The sequence below is a fragment of the Grammomys surdaster genome, unplaced genomic scaffold (genome assembly GCF_004785775.1).
Source record: "Grammomys surdaster isolate TR1022 unplaced genomic scaffold, NIH_TR_1.0 125984, whole genome shotgun sequence".
Lineage (NCBI taxonomy): Eukaryota > Metazoa > Chordata > Mammalia > Rodentia > Muridae > Grammomys > Grammomys surdaster.
This window is the reverse complement of record NW_021620800.1, coordinates 3621435-3631964: the sequence shown is the minus strand read 5'-3', so window position 1 is coordinate 3631964 and position 10530 is coordinate 3621435. Positions and strand designations below refer to the sequence as shown.

Sequence of the window (10530 nt, the reverse complement as noted above, 5' to 3'; positions counted from 1 at the left end):
CTCTGCATTCTCTGTGTCTCTCTGTGTGTCTCTGTCTCTCTGTGTATCTCTGTGTCTCTCTGTTTGTCTGTCTTTCTCTGTCCCTCTCTGTGTCTGTGCCTCTGTCTCTATCTCTCTCTCTCTCCCACCACCTCCACTCACTCTTTTTCCTTCCTAGTGTCTATGAAGTAAGCCATTCTGCCACAACCTTCCAACCATGACGGGTTAAAATCTTCTGGAAACTTATCCACCTGAATCTTTCCTCCCCTGTTTCACTCAGACATTTTTGTTATAGCAACAAAGATCTGACTAACACAGGCCCCCACTCCAGTACCACTGGAAACCCCTAAATCCGCCAGGGCTGGAGGGCTTGAAGACTCTTTCCTTTCAGTGCTTGTTGACTGATGACCACAAAGGGCTCTGTGTCCACTCCTCCTTCATTTTTAGCCTCTGCCCAGCTCTTAGGGGTTGCCCTTCACACCACAATCTAAATGGAATGGAGCCCTGTGTTATGCAAAGGGCCATCTGGTGTTGCTAGTCTTGGCCAAGTGCAAGTGCGTGCCTCTAACTGTGTACAATGAGCCTTCCTTCCACCTGCTGGACAGTGGAGTCTGAGCTGGCCCAGGATGAACATACACATAGATTCTTGGAGTTTAAGGGTCAGAAAGGGCAAGACCTCACAAGTGTAGAAAGAGCAGTTGGACTGGTATCCTCACCATAGCCCTGGCTGGGAGAACTTGGCTGTCATGTGATGTATAGGGGCATGCCCCAGGAAACCTGAAAACCTACTGAAGCTACGTCTCTGAGGTCCCAGAAAGGTGAGATGAGAGATGGTGAGCCGTCCCCGCTGAGCTGTGGGCAGCGTTCAGCAAGTTTGAAGATGGTACGGGTCTATTGTTTAGAAACACGGGGATCTGAGAGTCCCCAGCCTGGCTGATTTTGCGATGATGTATTGCAAGCTACTTAACAGGATGGATCACTGCAATTACATGTCAGTTCTGATATTCACAGTCACAACAAGGATGTGTCAGCCTCACAAGGTTTAGAGGAAATATATATGATGTTCCGCAATGCCGTTAGAAAACGGTTTCAGGAAACAGACTCTAGAGGATTCCAGGAAAATCCACCTGTTTGGGGAAGGCAGCCAGCTCCGTGGAAATGGGAGGGGCTGCCTCCCCAGACCTGGGAGGAGTGAGAATTTCAATATCCCAGCTCTGAGAGGGCAGGGTTCAGTGCTGAGGGTCCAGGTAGGCTGTCAGTGCACTTTGATGGACTGGCTGAGAGTCTCTAGGCTGCTACTACAACCATTTGAGGCCCTGTGGATTCGAAGCTCCCAGGGGACACACCTAGACAAAGGTAGTATCCGTAGAAACCAGATGGACCTGGAATTGTAGCATGGCCCTCAGCTCTGAACAAACAGGGCCATGCCCCCTGGTAATACGGGACCCAGAATGAGGGCCATGCATGGTCTAGCCAGCACAGCTTTGTCTCTTGGAGGACAACACAGGAACCTCAGAATCAGTCAGACACTAGGACTTTGGCCCTGTAGACTTGGGTAGAGAAGTCTTGGGTCAAAGGGTCAGTAGCATGTGCTCTGGAGAAAGTCTCCCAGCCCCACGGAGGGTGCCCAAGCCCACATGGCTGCCAGCGCCTGAGGTCTGCACCGTGTGGCTGCTGGAGAAGTTAGGTGGATGTCCCACAGGAAGTTAATTCCAGGAAGTTCTGCTGACTCCTCTGCCTTCTGGAGATCCAAGACTCACATCCACCTTTGTCCTCTGTATACCACCCAGGTGAGTTTATTTCTCTCCCAGCATCCTTTGTGACAGGGCCATGTTTTTCCCACAATGCCTTGGGGGACTCTAGGGAAAGGCTCAAGCCCTTGTCCTTGATCTCCAGACTGTGTGCTCCTTGAAGCAGAGCCTACTTGGTCTTCTTCCACTCACCTTCATGTCTGCTTGCACTTCCCACCCACCTCAGGTTGGCTGGAACTTGTGGGGTCCCTGCACAGACAGGTACACACAGGTCTCTCCCCAGCTGGCAAACCCAGAGATCCACAAGTCATGATTCTGTCCCAGGACAGGCAGAAGCCTGATCCCAACAAGGAATATGGGCAGGGTCCAGTACCGATGTGTATCCATACCAGCTCCTTCCAGAGCAGACCTCTCCAATAACCCTGTCCACCATCACTGGGACACCAATCTCTAGTAAAGAGGAGGATACAGAGGCAGAAAGAGCCTTCCTTTGATCTGTGGGTGTGAAGCGCCTTGTTAGAGAGGTTACAGAATACCTCCCCACATGCTGCCCAGGATCTCAGGTTCCCTAAGCCTGAAACAGAACCCATGACCCCTGCCCTTCCCTGTCAGAGTTACCCTGGAAACGGAACATTCCATCTGCATCTGTCACAGCCAGAAACCCCAGATGTCTTCCTCTTCCGTCTTTCTCCCCCCAACTCCACCCACCAGGTCACCAACTCTTCTCACACACAACCCACCTTGGTATCTGTAACAGTTTGAATCTGAAAAGTTGTCCACAGGCTCATGTTTTGAACACACTAGCCACATTTGGTGCCATTATCTTGAAGGCTGTGAGGTTTTTGGGAGATGGGTCTGGGTATTTGATGCAGGTCCCTAGGACAGACCTTTGAAGGAAATATATGTGTCTTTCTTATTCCTGGTCTATAGTGAGGTGAATAGTCACTACACCCCACCCTACCCCGACCCCCAACTACAGACAGACACATTTTAGGGCTTGTCCCTCAATAATGATTTGAAAGTCCCTGAGACCATGAGTCAAAAAGAGTCCTTCCTCCATTAAGTTGTACCTGTTAGGCATTTTTGCAGTAGTGATGCAAAAATAACTAATACGGGGACTGTAGAAATGGCTCCGTAGTATAAGAGTGCTGGCTGCCTTTGTCTGCAAAGGGCAAAGAACCAGTTCTAGTCTCAGCACCCACACCGGGCAGCTAGTTCATAACCAGCTGTAACTCCAGTCCTACGGGATCTGGCGCCCTCTTCTGGCCTCTGTGAGCACTACATGCACATGGTATACATGCCAGGTGCGCTACACACACGCACACACACACGCACACACACACTTACTTTAAAAATCAGCCTTTCTCAAGCCGGTGGTGCACATCTTTAATGCCAACACTCAGGAGGCAGAGGCAGGCTGATCTCTGTCATCCTCATGCCCCCTAACCCATGCAGCCACTAGAATGATAAAAGATTTATTTTTATTTATGTGAACATGTGTGTGTTTGTGCATGTGGACATGAAGGCATCTTCCAGAGGCTGGATGAGTGTTGGATCTTCTGGAGCAGGCATTACAGGTAATTGTAAGTAGCATGATCTGGATACTGGGAACCGGACTTGGGTTCTCTGCAAGATCAGCAAGCACTCTTAACCACTGAGTCCTCCTCTCTTCAGTCCTAGAATGAGTTTTCTAATGTCCCACTCCTCAGCCCAGGATGCCCAGTTTCCCATCCCCGGGAGCATAGGCTAGCTCTGCCCCACACGTCCCAAGGTGATGAGGGGGTCACTGTTGGGACCAGAGCCTGGCTGATTCTTCAGCTGTAGGTGATGTTCCAGCCTCCGAGCCCCTCAGAGCTCCTCATATGCCATATTCTTTCTGGCTTCAACATATTTATCAGCACTGGGCTGTGCTGTGGGCCTGAGCCGTGTGTGCTGGGGGTGTAGGGAGCAGATGCTTAACAGAACAGGCCAGTTCTGAAGCCTTGGCCTTTGTGGCCTTGGGCATGGTTCTTCACCTCCTGAGCTCACTGGGCTCATCATCAAATGATGTAAAAGTAAACCAGAGGGACACCTATAGTGTCAAAGGTGTGTGGTACGCCTGCGATGCTGTCTGACATGTGATCAGAGGCTGGTGGTGTCTATCTGGTTGCTGTTTCTGTGTCTGAGCTACTTAGTGACTATTCAGCACACGGTACCAGAAGCCATGTGTTATAAGAACCATACCGGGGTGGGGCAGTGGGTGCCTATAACTCCAACACTCAGGAGGGAGAGGCAGCAGGATCTAGTTCAAGGCCAGCCTGGTCTACTAGCAAGTTCCAGACAAGCCTGGGCTACACAGAGAGTTCCATTCTATAAATAAATAAATAAATAAATAAATAAATAAATAAATAAATAAATCTTTGCTCAGCGTAAGACTCTACACATGGCAAATGCTCTTGTCAGCATTGGTGGTGTCCACTCTGAAATGTTCTATCTAGTTCTAAGCAATGACTGCCCCAGGGTACCGTACAGACAGAGAAGCCATCAGTGGCTATCCCCTTTCATCTAAACTATGGTATCTTAGTCACAGCTACTCCATTTTGCGAGAGAGCAGAGAGCCCTGAAATGTAGGGAGAGCCTACTTTAGGAAAAGCCACTTTGCCAGAGCCAAACAGTAAAGAACCTGGACAGGCCAGATGGCTCAGCGGGTAAAAGTGCCTGCTGCCAAGTCTAACCGTCTGAGTTCAATCCCGAGGACCCAGAAGGAGAGAACTAACTCCTGCAAGTTGTCCTGAGACCTCTACATGTGCTCCACGTCATGTACCCCACCCCTGAATAAATAATAAATAAATGCAATTTAAAAATTCTAAATGACTTATTAATTAATTAATTTGTATTTTTTTTGTGTGCATTAGTGTTTTACCAGAATGTATTTCTGGGTGAGGGCATCAGATCCTGCTGGAACTGGAGTTACCGATGGTTGTGAGCTGCCTTGTGGGTGCTGGGAATTGAACCTGAGTCCTCTGGAAGAGCAGCCAGTGCTCTTAGCCACTGAGCCGTCTCTCCAGCCCCCGGTAATTTAAAATTTTAAAAAGGCACACAACAGAATCTGCATGATTAGGTGTCCCCTCCAGTCCGCTCTTTCTTTTGAGACAAGGCCTTGCTTGTCCTGTACCACCGGCTGGTCTTGAACTCACTCTATGGCCAGGTTTGAGTATCAGACCTCTCGATACTCTTGCCTCAGTTTCCCTAGTGCTGGGAAGCCAGCCTGCACTGCCGAGCCTGTCTTTCTTGTTACTCCAATCAGCCATGGGTCTCACACTTACAGTTTCATGGGTTGCTGACAACAACTCACCTGGCCCCATTAAGACAAACTCCATCCCATTTAAGCAATGAGGAAGGAATGACAGAAGGGGGTGAGGCCTCAGTGTGACCCCTGATTGAGGGGCAGATGGAGGCGTGACCACTGGCAGCTCACGGACATTACGAGAGGGCAGGAGGGCTTGAGCTGCCTGGCAGGAGACCACGGAGCCACATGTGAATTCTTATTAAAAAAGCAAAGGGAAGCCAAACCAAATCTATATGTGGGCTTTGCAAGGTTTTCCCAATTGTGTGTAGAAGACAAACAATAAAGAACAAATGGCTGCAATTAATTAAGACCACAATGGGGGCATCCCATATGACCCGTGGCTCAGCATCCTGAAATAAACAGGAAAAGACAGAAACTTACATGTAGGGAGAGATTTAATGGATTCATCAGAAAATTGCATTGTGTGGCTAGACCTGAATACTGGGTAAGACACTGGAGATACGTGTGTTTATATCTATGAGTCAATTAAGACTCAACGCTGACTTTAGACATTGGAGTCTTTAAAGAAAAAAAAAAAAGTAACACAGGGATTTGCTATATTGCCCAGGCTCACCCCAAACTTGGGACTCTCCAGCCTCAGCTTCTCAAGGATTGCCTGCTTAGCTGTTGGATGCTTTTTAGGGGAATATAAGATGGCAGGCTATAATGTTAAAGACAAGAAGCCCTATCATCTGAACTGAGAACCATTGAAATATTTATGTGTGAATTGGATCAATATCCGGCGTGGACTTCAAAACTCAGATATAAGGAAAAAATGTGATGAGAGGGAGAGTTGGGACCAGCTTGGCCAGGCTGGGGTGCTGAGAGGGGGCAGGCACTTGGAGTTCATTTTTTTTATCATCCCAATCTTAATTCATACAAAGTTCACAGAGAAAGGCAGCTACCGAAATTGTATGCCAAAGTGAATGCAGACTCGTCTTTCTCAAGTCCTCAGAGTCATCGTGCTGAGTCTGTTATCCCCAGTCCAGTCTTTTATTTGGAGAAGGGTGAGCCTTGTATCAGGGGTTAAGAAGTGACCTTCTGGGCTGGTCATGTCAAGCTCTTCCGGGCCGGCTAGCCCACCTCTGCTTAGGATGCCTAAGGTCTAGTTTTAAACCCTAGCATGTGTTCCTGGCTAGGTAATTCCAGCAAGCACTGGAGAACCTGCAGCAGAAGGAGCGTGGTGAGTTTGAGGCTAGCCTGAGCTACAGGGTTACACATGGTCACATAAATAAAGGAATAAAGGAAGCGAAGCATAGAAACAAACATACAGGGAGGAGAAGCTCTGGCCTTAGGACTTGCAATTTTGTAGACTGGAAAATAATTGTAATTAGATAGGTAGAATTCTCTGGTAAACAAGAAAATCTAATCTTAGAACAAAGGTTAGCTATCGGGTACCTGTCTGTTACCGTCTGAATCTACAGTCACCACAGGCTGATCTTCTGCATGCTGTGTCTCCAGATTATGGCTCATAAGCTGAAAGTCTTGGGGGCTTTAGAAGGTGTGGCCTGGCTAGCACAGGCATGTCACCGGAGATGGGACTCTGGTCCATTCTCCCAGCTTCATGTCTGACAGCAAGGGAGTGGGCTTTGCCTCAAGCTGTGGCCACAGTGCTCTCCCCATCCCACCCTGGATGGACTGAAACCAGGAGCTGAGGCGTTGTCTCTGTCAGGTCCTTAGTTCAGATCCAAAGGGGCTAACTTAAAATATTAGAATGTTCTTTTAAAAAAGAAAACATGGCCCACTGTGGTGCTTCGAATAAAAAAACAGCCCCTCATAGGCCCATAGGTCTCATTTTCTTCCTGCTGCCTACTGATCCAGATGTAGAACTCTCAGCCCTGTCTCCAGCACCGCGTCTGCCTGCATGCTGCATGCTTCCCACCATGACGATAATGGACTAAACCACTGAAACTGTAAACCAGTCCCCATGACATGCTTTTTCTCTTGTAAGAGTTGGGGTGGTCATGGTGTCTCTTCACAGCAATACCAACACTAAGACACCCACCTTACAGAAGTTGGTAACTCTGTAAGATTCTGTTTGATGCCCTTGCCAGGCAGAGGTGGGCTAGCTGGCCCCAAAAGATTCACAAATGCCATAGTTAACTACATCCCTCAACCTGACATAAACCTAGAGTCACCTGGCAAGAGGGAGCCTTAACAGATGAATAATTGTCTCCATTAAATTAGTTTACGCCCTTTGTCTGTAAGGCATTTTCTTACATGCTAATTGATATAGGAAGGCACAGCCCATTATGGGCAGTCCCATCCCTACGCTGATGGATTTGGGCTATACAAGAAAGCTAGCTAACATGAGTCAGAGAGGGAGAGCACCAGTAAACTTCATTCCTCCATGGTTCCTGTCTTGAATTCTTGCTTAACTTCCCTCAGAGATGGATAGGGGCCTGGGAGTTATAAGATGACATTCCCCTACACTGCTTTGTTTTTCATGGTGTTTATTACAGCAACAGAAAGCAGCCCGGAACAATGTGCTTTCAACATCTAGTAACTGTACAGCGAGATCTGATCAGCGATGCAAAGTTCATACCATAGTACGGATTTTTCCTGTCTTCTAGTTCCCTCTGGGTGTCCCCGCCGACAGGACAGCCTTATAGCCTACACCTCCTTAGAACAGACTCCCAGGGAGAGGGGCTTGATCAGGGCCGTCGGGACCACCCGGCACGCAACTGGGCACATACGCTTCGTAAGCAATGGTTTCCAACAGATAAATGTAATCAAGGTTTATGTGCTCGGAGAAGCCAACAGGATGGGGTTGTTTCACTTGAAGGATCAGAAGAAAATTGTAACTAATGTTGTGGAAAATTACTTTGATATTGCTTTCTTGGTACCGAATCACAATTAGGCTGCTGCGAGTGGTACAGGGAAGGAATAAATGAATAGTAACAAATCAACACAAACAGCTTGTGTCAGGAGCACTTCGCTCAGGGAAAGGAACGTAAGCATTACTTAAAGTTTTATGACTGTGTTTGGTGTGATTTACATAGACCAGCAGGGTTGCCTATCACGTAAGCACCTCGAGGGTGGGTGGTTCCCCTGCATCTGCCAATAGTTTCACAGTGAAGTCCCACCCACGTTCCTCATCTGGCTCCGCCCACCACAGGGGAAGCAAACCCTCCCTCTGCAGTCTGAGGGTCCGAGGTTCAAGTGCCTCTCCACCACACCTGAGGGTCTGAGGTTCAAGTGCTTCTCCACCACACCTGAGGGTCTGAGGTTCAAGCGCCTCTCCACCACACCGCGCCACTCTACCCCGGAACTCCCAACCACACTCTGGTTCCCAACCACCTGTAACTCACACATCTGTACACTTGGGCAGCTGTTTTAGAGCAATGCTAGGTAGAAAGGGGGAAAGGAATCCAGTGCCTGCAAATTTAAGGGTTCTGCTCTCCTAGCTGGCCGTTGGCATGGCAGGGCATAGCCTACAATCAACAGAGCAGAATCTCACCTGGAAATAGATGACCTATCCCAGGAATAGACCATAGAGAGACACCCTGCCCCCCCCCCATCCCAGATGGACACCATACATAAACTTATGCCTTTTCTCCCTGGCCCCTCCCACAGTGCAGACATCAGATAGCTGGACCCTTGACCTGTGTGTGCACCATAACCACACACATTAGGGCATCCACCAGAGACAAGATTCCTCCAAGTTGTTTTCAAGCTTCCTTGCTCTCTGGTTTCTTGTTTCATATACTACACATAGTCATAGGGACCATTTAGTTCCTGTACTGCGATGGTTCTGTCCTGTGGAACCCAGCTGTGCTGACTCAATGTCACTAGCTATTCTAGAGCTCTCAAGAGGCTACAAAGTCCCCAGAGGAGGCAGCTCAGTCATGCATACACACTTCCTCAGAAGCTGGGACAAGCTGGATCCATTTTTGACAGCCGCCAGCTGTAGAGGTTGACCCGGGAATGCGTCAGCACAGTGGCCTACCCGAAACTGAACTTGCTTACTGTGATGAAAGGGATAATTCATCAGCCTCCCAGCCCATGCAGGGCTTCTGGCTGCAGCTGCCTGGTACAGGCAGGATCTGGGCTCTATGTGTGTTTCTTCCTTTCCTCTGGAGACCTGTGGCCTTCAATCTGGGCTCAAGGCCACTGTATCATAGTTCAGAGCTCCAGTTTGCAGAAGCAAAACAATGAAGTGGTACAAGGGGGGGGGCTGAGTTTGGGGGGAGCTGGGGGTAGTGCTCCAGCTGCCTGGCTGGAGAGTGGGCATCCACCATCCTGTGCTTCAGGCTGCAAGCTGGAGTGTCACAGGAAGCCATCGGTCTAAACCTCTGGCCTACACATCTCTTTCATTCTGTCCCTGCAAGCAGTGCGCTCACGCACACGTCCCCAGAGAGGAAGCATATCTCTGCTACTGCTGTGGCCCGGAAGCCCAGGTCTCCTCTTCCTTCTAAGCAGATTAACCTCTAGCCTCAGGCCCATGCCTGTGACAGCCAGCTCCATCATATCCGACATCAAGAGCCCTGGAGACCTCCTCTTTCCACACCCTATCTTCCCTGAGTTTTCCACACAGTCCTCTCACTGTCCGCACCCTGCCATCCACAGCAGACATTGAGCACTCCAGTGGGTCACAGTCGCGGAGAGAATGGGGGTGTGGCAAGAGAGTAGCTCACCCTCACAAAGCCAGCATGTGACTTAATTTCTGTCTTGGGCCAGAGGAACCAGATTCGAGGGATCCCCCAGGACTGGACAGGGAAACTGAGTCATACTCCAGACATGTGAATTCACAAAGATAATCAGGGGTCAGAAGAAGAATAGCTCCTCAGACTTCCACCATCCTGCCCGTTGTCCAACAAAATTATTTTTTGAGATGGGATTTTACTACATAATCCTGGTTGGCCTGGAACTTGCTAGGTTAACCAGGCTGGTCTCAAATTCAGAGATTGATCTGTGTCTGCCTCTGGCTCTCAAGTGCTGGGATTAAGATGTGTGCCACCACACCCAGCTATAAGAAAAGTTTTCAAAAGAAGACACATTCATCTGAGTCTGGTGGTGTAGCCCTATAAGGCCAGCTACTCAGGAGAATAAGGTAGGGTCACAAGTTCAAGGCCAGACCATGAAACAAAATAAAAGTAATAAAAAAAATAATGATCAAGGGGTAAGACCCTGGGTTCAATTCCCAGTGGCATTTTTTTTAAAAAAATAGAAAGACATTTAGCCACTGGTATTCAGAACAATGTGGAAGATGTCCTGAGAGTTGGCAGAATTTCCTGAGTCTAAGATTCACTGAAGACAACAAACTGGCTGACCAGATGGGCAGCCTCTCCATCGCCCACGCCAGGGGCTGCTCAACTGCTATGGCAGCCAGAGACACAGCCTTGAAACTGGTGGTCTGACACCCCCACACTGACACTGACACCTGCTAGGAGGAAGCCAGGGCCCTTTCTTTGTTTACAAGGGCTACCGTCACCTAGCCCCAGCACACTAGGGCTGTCAGGGCAGTGGTAA

At 48.9% G+C, this 10530-nt stretch overlaps 1 protein-coding gene across 1 annotated transcript in view; it reads right to left on the bottom strand.

The window, feature by feature from the left end:
- Positions 1-10530, bottom strand: part of Chst8 (carbohydrate sulfotransferase 8) — a 140393-nt gene that overhangs the window by 60769 nt on the left and 69094 nt on the right. The gene's annotated exons all lie outside the window — the stretch shown is intronic.